General features: G+C 40.6%; 1 protein-coding gene across 15 annotated transcripts in view; it reads left to right on the forward strand.

Moving 5' to 3' along the window:
* FHIT (fragile histidine triad diadenosine triphosphatase) overlaps positions 1–10,168 on the forward strand; it is a 1,448,428-nt gene that overhangs the window by 298,183 nt on the left and 1,140,077 nt on the right. The window lies entirely within an intron of this gene.

The raw sequence follows: 10,168 nt of genomic DNA on the forward strand, positions 1-10,168 counted from the left end.
CAAATGATAATTTGAAAAGATATGTGCACCCCTATATTCATTTAAGCATTATTTACAATAGCCAAGATATGGAAACAGCCTAGGCGTCCACTGATGGATGAATGGATAAAGAAGATGTGGTACACACACACACACACACGCACACACACACACACACACAACCATAAAAAAGAATGAAATCCTGCCATTTGCAACAAAATGGATGGACCTAGAGAGCAGCATGCTAAGTGAAATAAGTCAGAGAAAGACAAATACCACATGATTTCACTTATCTGTGGAATCTACAAAGCAAAGCAAATGAAGAAATAAAACAGAAACAGACTCATAGATACAGAGAACAAGTGGTTTCCGGAGGGGAGGAGAGTGAGGGAATGAGTGAAATAGGTAAGGGAGATTAAGAGGTACAAAGTTCCAGTTACAAAATAAATGAGTCATGGGGATGAAATGTACAGCATGGGGAATATAGTCAGTGATATTGTAATAACTTTGTATGGTGACAGATGGTAACTTGAGTTATTGTGGTGATCATTTTGTAATATATAGAACTATCGAATCACTATGTTGTACACCTGGAACTAACATTTTGTTGAAAGTCAATTACACTTCAATTTTAAAAAAAGTAAAAGGAAGCTCACCTACATGCAGAGATAAATAGCTATGCACGGATATTACCGGTTAGGTGCCATGGCGGGCAGGGGGTTGGGCATGTAGGCGAGCGAGGGCAAGATGCTGTGGGAACACCTAAGGGGGCACTTGCCTAACCCAAGATCAGGGATTCAGGCCCGGTTTCCTAGAGAAAGTCACATCTAAGTTAAGACTTCTGTATCTAACAGTTCTGGTATGATGAAGAAATTGAGATAAGAGCACCTGTGTCACCCTTAGTTAATTGAAAAAAGAATCTATAATTGCTTTGTAGTGAGTAGTCTTTTTATGGCAGCATTTTTGGCTATCTGTGGATAGAAAAGAAGAAGGTGATGATGCTGTCTTTTTCTGGCTCTAGTTTGCTTTGTCTCATTTCTTTGTGTACTTTACTGATTTTTTCTGTGAACCCATACAGAGCCACATGAAAACTATCTCCACCCAGTTTAGTATCTGATCTTGAACAAGATAATTTTAGAGTCTTAGCTATGTGTTTGTGTGTGAGGGTGTATATGTAAGAGTAATGAGTAATCCCAGCTTTGTTGGAGGGACTGCCTGATCTATGACCCCTTCTGCGAGAACTGGCCTTTCACCCAAAGGGCTGGCACTTAACGGTTGTGTCTGTCCACTGTGACCCTCTGAATCTGGCATATCCACAGTTCATTCTTTGTAGGACACTGACAGCAGAGACCCGTGGCCTAATATGGCCTGCTGATAAGTTTTGTAAATCAGGAAATTTCAGTGAAAACCTGGATTTCTGCTATTACACAGCCAAAGTTGAGAAGTGGCAGGAACTCTGTTTGTTGTAGGCCCTTTAGTCCCAGCTCCTTGTTTCACACCTGGTCAGCTTCACATGTTTAATTACCTGCCTTACCTGGTAGGTATTTGAATTGATAACTCCTTGCAGATAGTTGTGGCTGATTAGACCAGGTGTGGACTGATCTTGACCTTGGTTGGGTTAATCAGATTCTTTTCCTCTGGTCATTTTGAAGTGGTGTGCACTTGGTTTCCACTTAAGCTGCGAAGAGATACAAATATTTGGTCATGTCAATGCCAAAGCAGAGAAAGCACATCTTAAGGTAGAAGCAATAGGGTAAATGTTCCAGAAAGAAATAGAGATAACAAGATCCTATAGCCCCAGAATGTATCAATATTGGATCTGAATGGCCCCCCTCTTTCTGGCTCTGGCTCCTCATGAGACCTGGCTGTACTTCCTGTCCTATGTGCTATGGGATACCTCTAATTTCTGATTCTGACCCCCATTTTTCTTGAGCTCCACAGTGGATTTTTGTTTTTTTGTAACTAAATGAATCCTAATTAAGAGGCTTGCACATGGTTTTTACGATATTTTTGTTTGAGTGTGGAAATGGAACTTTAGGTGTCCATCTAATTGTTATGAAAACTCTTAGTTGGATTAGAACAAAATCTTGTCATCATCGAGTAGGGTTTTTTTTTTTAAAAAAAAAAAATACATTTAGGGCTTCCCTGGTGGCGCAGTGGTTGAGAGTCCGCCTGCCGATGCAGGGGACATGGGTTCGTGCCCCGGTCTGGGAAGATCCCACATGCCGCGGACCGGCTGGGCCCGTGAGCCATGGCCGCTGAGTCTGCGCGTCCGGAGCCTGTGCTCTGCAACGGGAGAGGCCACAACAGGGAGAGACCTGCGTACAGCAAAAAAACAAACAAACAAAAAATACATTTAATCATTTATTTATTTATCACTGCGTTGGGTCTTCGTTGCTGCGTGTGGGCTTTCTTTAGTTGTGGTGAGCAGGGGCTATTCTTCACTGTAGTGCACAGGCTTCTCATTTCGGTGGCTTCTCTTGTTGCGGAGCACGGGCTCCAGGCACACAGGCTTCAGTAGTTATGGCTCACGGGCTCTAGAGTGCAGGCTCAGTAGTTGTGGTGCGCGGGCCTAACTGCTCTGCTGCATGTGGGATCCTCCCGGACCAGGGCTCGAACCCGTGTCCCCTGGATTGGCAGGCAGATTCTTAACTGCTGCGCCACCACGGAAGCCCCTTGAGTAGGGTTTTGACCATTAGAAACCTCTGGGTTAAAGCCTTCCCTGAGAAGTTGTATCTATGCTTGAGATGCTTGAGATTCCACTGTGAAAAAGTGATCCTGCATAAGCTAGAAAGTTGCCTGGCTTCTTAACTTTGATATTTTAAAATGAGCATTATGTAATATTTTATATTTATAAAACAGTATATTTGGAGCACAATAAACTAAACACCCATGAACCTACCATCCAATTTAAGAACTATAAATTACTCATGTGTTCCTTCCCTATATCTCATCTCCTGTGTTTCCATTTTGATAGTAGCCATTATCCTGAAGGAATGGATGTACTGGATGCATTTTCCACTCATCCATCCTTTGCTTTTCTTTTCTCCTATAAAATAATTTTGCCACATGTGTATATATCTCTAAACAAGATATATTTTAGTTTTTGAGCATTATAAAAATGGCTTTATACCATATGTCAGTGCTTCCCAACTTCTTCACATCTTGGCATACACTGAACTTGAAAATATTGTACAGTGCCTTGGGATAAATGCTATTCATGTCCCACTAAAAGACTCTGGCCACTCCAGCTACTATTCACCCCCAGAACTAAGGGGATCAATATGTTAAGACCTTTGTAACCTAGTCACTGAGGTACATAAGTTGGAAAGCACTGCTATATGTAGTCTTCAGCATACGCTCTTTCCACTTTATTCTTTGTTTCTAAGATTTATCCCTGTAGATACTTATGACTGTAGGCCATTCCTTTTCAACACTGTATAATATTTTTCTGTGAACATATAAGCATTTCCATTTTATTCTGGTTAGACCCCTTCTTTGCTTTTTATTTACCCTAGGGATCATACCAATCTACCATGAGTCAGAGAAACCTGCTGAATTTGATTTCATGTTTTCCTAGGATTCAAAATGTTGCTTTTAAATTTTGGTTTTAAAAATCTGTTTAGTTTTATATTGGGTTTGGGAGTCTATGACAACAAGAGAGAATCAATTTGAGAACTATTTAATTATATTATTAAGGCACAATAGCAATGTGTGCCAGTGAATCCACCTTCAGATCACTGGAAATTTAGTTTAGACAAGCAAATGAAGGAGTACTGAATTATGAGTATTTCATAATGGCATTACTGTTCTTGATATTTAATATGTATTGGGATCTGAAATGAACTGTATGATTTAGTTAGGCAATGGCAAATATATTTCACTTCACGTTCCAAGTCCATCTTTTTGGTAGTGTTTCCCTTGAGTAGTACTGGAAAAGTGTTTAGTCTATGTCAGAGCTCTTGGTTAAGAATTCAGTGATCAGTTATTGATGTCTGCCCTGAGTATGCAAAGTGGAAATAAGGACATACCTGCTACACGTTTTCTTTCCCTAATCTAGTGTATCCGTCTTCCTCTGTTTCTATGATTATCTTGAAACCATCTTGATCATCTGATTAATACTTAATTTGTAGCTTACCCCTTTTGGAAAACAAAATTCATAATTAAAAAGTCAAAGAGCATCATATAGTTGTGCTCTTTTCTCTGGTTGTTTATTATAGTCTCTAATTACCTTCTCCACAGGATGCTTTTCTCACAAGTATCCAAAATACTCCACTCCTTCGGTAAAGCATATTTTACTATCATTATTGAGCCTTAACTGGAAAATAGATAAAATGCCCTTTAATATCCTTGGTCTTAGGGTTTTGAATTCAGCTTTACATAGATCTTATCCACTGTATTTTAAAACAATTAGAGTAACAAAGCTTCCTTAGACTTTCCAGAGCCTATTAAATGTTATTTTTAAGGTAACATCTTTTCTTGTCCTTCATTTATGAATATTTGGTCAGGAAATGGTCCTAAAAAGCTTCAAATCCCAATTGAATAATGCGTTCTCCAAAGTAGCTGCCAAATGTAAATACCACCGATATACATTCATGCATATGATAGTATATAAATAACCAGGAAAGCATAGCAAAGGTCAATCAATTATGTATAGGTCAGAATGCTTTCTATCTGGATTGAGTCATTTTAGCAAATGACATCATGTGTCCTTTGGAGTCTTGTGAAATGTGGCTTGAGTCATTATAGATTGGCTTCTTCTCTGGGTTACCAGGATGGCAGTGGTAAGGCTCAATAAATAAATGTATTGGACTCTGCAGGAGCAGGTATGCATAATTAGGATGTAGTGATGAAGGCTTCTTATTGTGTAGAGAAACTTGGGCCCCATCTGCCAATTCCTAGTTTCTTATCCTCTTGGTTGATTTTTTTTTAAAGAACTTGAAGACAAAATAGTTGGAAACGAGCCAGATGCTCTCTTTATTTCTGTGATGGATATCCTTTCATGAAATTGCCAGCAGGGAATCAATAGTAATAAATCTGGCACCCTTCTAATCTCTTCTAACTTCACCATTGCTCTTCTGGAATGGGGCTACTAGGACCCTTTAAATTTGGTTTATAATTTCTACTTGATCTGATGTGGAATGGTCACACCAGATTGCCAGACTCTAGAGTGACTGGTGGGATGTGATGTTGTGTGAGGTGGCAAGGGATGTTGTCATTTTCCAGTTGGCACAATAGGAGCTGAATTTAGCTTATAGACCAAGTGGTGAAAGAAGCTGCCAAGTCCAGTCATTTCTGATTAGTCAGGGCTTGAGGAGGTAAATGTTACTTGACAAGATTTTAATGTGTGATTTTCCCCTTCCTTCAGTATATTTTGGAAATGTTAAAAAGTTGTTGACTTTTTTTTAAAGTAGGATGACTTAGAATGAAGAAAGAGTCAAAATTGCTGCCATGTTTTATAGGCATCTATCATTGGAGACTAAGTTTGGTTCTGAGAGCTTGGAAGGAGGAAGACTTGGGCATCCTTAGCAAAGATGAAAGAAACTGGTTCTTGCTTAAAGGGAGGTTATAGTCTAGTGGGAAGATGGACATGCAAACAGATTGCCACAGTGTAAAATGGTAGCTGCTCTAGTAAGAGATATATGTAAATCTAGGCAGTATTGATATTTCTGTCACTTACTGATATTATTTTATCCCTTGTTTATTTGGGCCATAAATGGCTGAGATACATGCCTATATTTATTCCTATTATCAAGGTATATTGAGAGTGAATTTTCCAGCTTTCAAGATGACTAGCTTGTATTTTGCAATTGAGAGGAAATGTGGCTGCCCTGCTCTTGGAATGGTGCTTATTATTCTTCACACGACCCAAAGCCTTAACTTCGTTTCATTAAAACTCCATAGATTCCTAGGGGCTATTCTTTGATTATATCTACGTGGACAATAAAACAAATGGTTAGGGGCTTCCCTGGTGCCGCAGTGGTTGAGAGTCCGCCTGCCGTTGCAGGGGACACGGGTTCGTGCCCCGGTCCGGGAAGATCCCCCATGCTGCGGAGCGGCTAGGCCCGTGAGCCATGGCCGCTGAGCCTGTGTGTCCGGAGCCTGTGCTCCGCAACGGGAGAGGCCACAACAGTGAGAGGCCCGTGTACTGCAAAAAAAACACCCCAAAAAACCCACATGGTTAAAAGATGAGTAAACAGATCAAGTTGCAACTGTTTTTGGTGGTATCTAATAGTTGATTGCAAGGATTTGTCTTTCCCCCACTGTTGACTGAGAGCACAGTCTGTGGTTATGGATCGATCAGCTGATTCAGTCTGGTATAGACAACAGAAGAAGGAGCCCCATCTGCCCCCCTTTTAATCAGGACAAAAAAAGCACCAGCAAGCAGACTTCTGTTTATATCTCATTTATAGAATCACCCCTAGCTTTAAAGGGGGTGCTGGAGTAAGGGGGCTGTGAACAGAAAATGAGTTAGCTAATCAATTGCCAAACTTTCAGTCTTATCCAAATAAAGCCATTGTCAATAAATCTGATAATACTATACCTTACTGTTTTTTCAATGTGTTTTTTCCCTTTAATAATACCATGAATATTTTTTCATTTTATTAAATATTCTGCTACATAACTTTCAATGTCTACATAATATTCCACTTGATGACTATACCATAGTTAATTTGAGCAGTCTTCTTTTGTTTGAAATGTAGGATTTTCAACTTTTACTTTTATAAAATAAATAATGTGGTGATGAACATCCTCATAGCTATTCTTTTTGAGAACTGTTTTGACCATTTTTCTTTCATTTTGATTTTTTTTTCAGATCCTCAAGTAACAATGATATTGATCCCCCCACCTTTTTTCAAATCTTCAAATAACAATGATATAAGTAAATAACCAGATCTTTAGGTAATCTCTTTAAACAGAGTCTGGGGAGAAGAATTCTTCAATAAATCAGGTAACCTAGATTATATCTACCAGATGCAAAATATCCTATTGATTTTACTAAATCAGAGAAGCAGCTGGTAAATTCAGAGACAGGATAGGGAGGAGGGAAGTGGTCTGTTTTTTGATGGAATCAATTTAATCAGTTCAGTTAAAATGACTTTTGCAGCTCTGGTTAAGGGGATCTGGCAGTTTGCAGTTATGTTAATATTTAGAATCCCTCCAGCTTGAAAATGTATTTTCATCTGGTATTGTGTTCCTTTTTGTATAAAGATTGTCAAATGAGAGTGTAAAGGTAGTTCATCTCCCAGCTCATTTGTCAGAATGTATAGTAGGCATGTTGAGATCGAAAGCCTGGCATCCATGCCAGCTAGAAGCAGAAGCTACAGAGAAGTCTGGCTTCCAAGGGAGTAGTAGGGGAAATGCTGACACTAGCCCCTCTCCTGCCGTTATTGCTGTGGTCTTTGGGAGAGGATTAATGGTGCGTTCCCTGGTTTGAGTACTAACAGTGGATCAGCAAAGCTGAGCATAGGGCAGAGGGTTCTGGTACTTGCTGAGTATGTTACCTCTTATAACAGGGTTTTAAATGTCAACGCTTTTTACAATGTATATGAGGAATTCTAACTGAGAAGCTGGCCCATATGCTTAGACTACATCCAACTATATGCTTCTATTTTTGATGTTGCAAAATATGGTTAATTTTTATGGTGAATATTTTATGGCCTGCTTTTTGTTATGTGCCAGACAAATTGAGGGCAATGGAAGCTGATGGGTGGTGAAGATAAAAGAGCAGTGTTGACCTTTTGGTAAATCATTCATCACACTGCTTCATCTGTAAGTGGTTTTCTAGCTGTAGCTCATGTTTGCTAATCACTACGTTTGACTCTCAGTTTTACAGGGATTGATTGTCTTGCTGTGGATTGCCTTTTCTTGTCTTCCTTTCTTTCCTTTTTTTTTCCAAATTTTGGTTATTGTTATTATAACTATTTCATTACCTAGTAGTTCCTCCACCAGAGGGAGCTTGTGGACAGAGAGGCAATGGGAATTAATAATTCAGTTTCTTTTTGCTGCTCTTCATTGTGACTTGCAGGGTTTCTTCTCAGTAGCTGAGATGGACTTTAAGCATTCCATTCACCTACTCTCCTTTGAATCTTATTGATCCCAGTAAAATTAAGTTGCAAGATGACTGTCTTTGGCAGTGACCAGAGAATAGAATAGTTAACTGGAGTGCCTAGCACCAGGATGCTTTTTGGCTTATATGTTGATTAAAGTCCCATCAGGGGAAACCAAAGGGGAAAGCAAGAATAACTTCTTAGTTTAATGGATCAACTACTGGAAACTATGGAATTCATTACAGTGGAAGCTTAAATCCGTATCCTGGACCCGAAGTGATCCAAGGCTAATAAGCATCTGATAGAATACATCTCGCCAACATTGTGGACATCTATTGCTCTTTGTTTTTTGATCCTTTTGCCTGACTCTAGCCCATCCTTAGAGTTCAGAAGCATGGTTAATGTATAAGGCCCTCAGCCTACAAGATACAGAGTGGACATGTACTGGCATCTGGTGAGGACACTTAAGGGAAAGACTCTGCCTTAGGACCAAGAGAAATTAACGTTTGTCCACTAAGGAATCTGACCAGCTATAGTGCCATGCTGATTAGCCCTGCAGAGGTTATTTCTTAATTATGTATTTTAGGGTTTATTAAAACAGGGACTGTGTCCCCTCTCTGGGGGCAGAGAATATTTTGATATTTTGATTGCAATTAAGTGGAAATTGAGAACACTAACAGACAGAAACTAATCAGAAGTGTTTTACTGTTCCTTTATTCCCAATCAAATGCACTGTCAAGCAATATCTAGATATTACCTGCACTCTGCCTGTCCCCTGCCTGAACCTGGGATTCACCAAGAGTGTGGTCCTGGGTCCCACGTTGGCGTTGCTCATTTGGTTGATGAAGACATATTGACAGGGCTTCCCTGGTGGCGCAGTGGTTGAGAGTCCGCCTGCTGATGCAGGGGACACGGGTTCTTGCCCTGGTCCGGGAGAATCCCACATGCCGTGGAGCGGCTGGGCCCGTGAGCCATGGCCACTGAGCCTGCGTGTCCGGAGCCTGTGCTCCACAACGCGAGAGGCCACAACAGTGAGAGGCCCACGTACCGCAAAAAAAAAAAAAATAATGAGTTGAAAGTCAAAATGACTCCTTGATCCATTGGCTGCAGAATGGATGTTGTGTTAGCAGGCATGAAAATAACATTAATCTCATTGTACATCTCCATCAGAGCTCTTGGGTGACCAGGCGTATTGTCAATGAGCAGTAATATTTTGCAAGGAATCTCTTTTTTGGGCAGTAGGTCTCAACAGCAGGCTTCAAATATTCAGTAAACCATGTTGTAAACAGGTGTGCTGTCATCCAGGCTTTGTTGTTCCATTTATAGAGCACAGGCAGAGTAGATTCGGCATAATTCTTAAGGGCCCTAGGATTTTTGGAATGGTGAATGAGCATTGGCTTCAATTTAAAGTCAGTGACTGCATTAGCCCCTAGCAAGCCTGTCTTTTTTTTTTTTTTAAGATTTATTTATTATTTATTTATTTTTGGCTGCATCAGGTCTTAGTTGCGGCATGTGTGATCTTTGTTGAGGCATGCGGGCTCTTCATTGTGGTGTGCGGGCTTCTCTCTAGTTGTGGTGTGCAGGTTTTTCTCTCTCTAGTTGTGGCATGCAGGCTTCTCTCTAGTGGTGGCGTGTGGGTTTTCTCTCTCTAGTTGTGGCGCACAGGCTCCAGGGCACATGGGCTCTGTAGTTGTGGTGCACGGGCCCCAGAGCACGTGGGCTCTGTAGTTTGGAGCACACAGGCTCTAGCTGATACATGGGAGCTCAGTAGTTGCGGCATGTGAGCTTAGTTGCCCCACAGCATGTGGGATCTTAGTTCCCTGACCAGAGATTGAACCCCCGTCCCCTGCGTTGTAAGGTGGATTCTTTACCACTGGACCACCAGGGAAGTCCTCAGCCTATCTTTTGAAGCTTTGAAGTCAGGCACTGACTTTTCCTCTCTAGCTATGAAAGTCTTGGGCGGCATCTTCTTTCAATATAAGGCTATTTCATCTGCATTGAAAATCTGGTGTTTAGTGTAGCCATCTTCATGAATTATCTTAGCTAGATCTTCTGTATAACTTGCTGCAGCTTCTATATCAGCACTTGCTGCTTTACCTTGTACTTTTATATTATGGAGAAGGCTTCTTTCCTTAAAC

Source organism: Orcinus orca, chromosome 10 (assembly GCF_937001465.1).
Source record: "Orcinus orca chromosome 10, mOrcOrc1.1, whole genome shotgun sequence".
NCBI lineage: Eukaryota > Metazoa > Chordata > Mammalia > Artiodactyla > Delphinidae > Orcinus > Orcinus orca.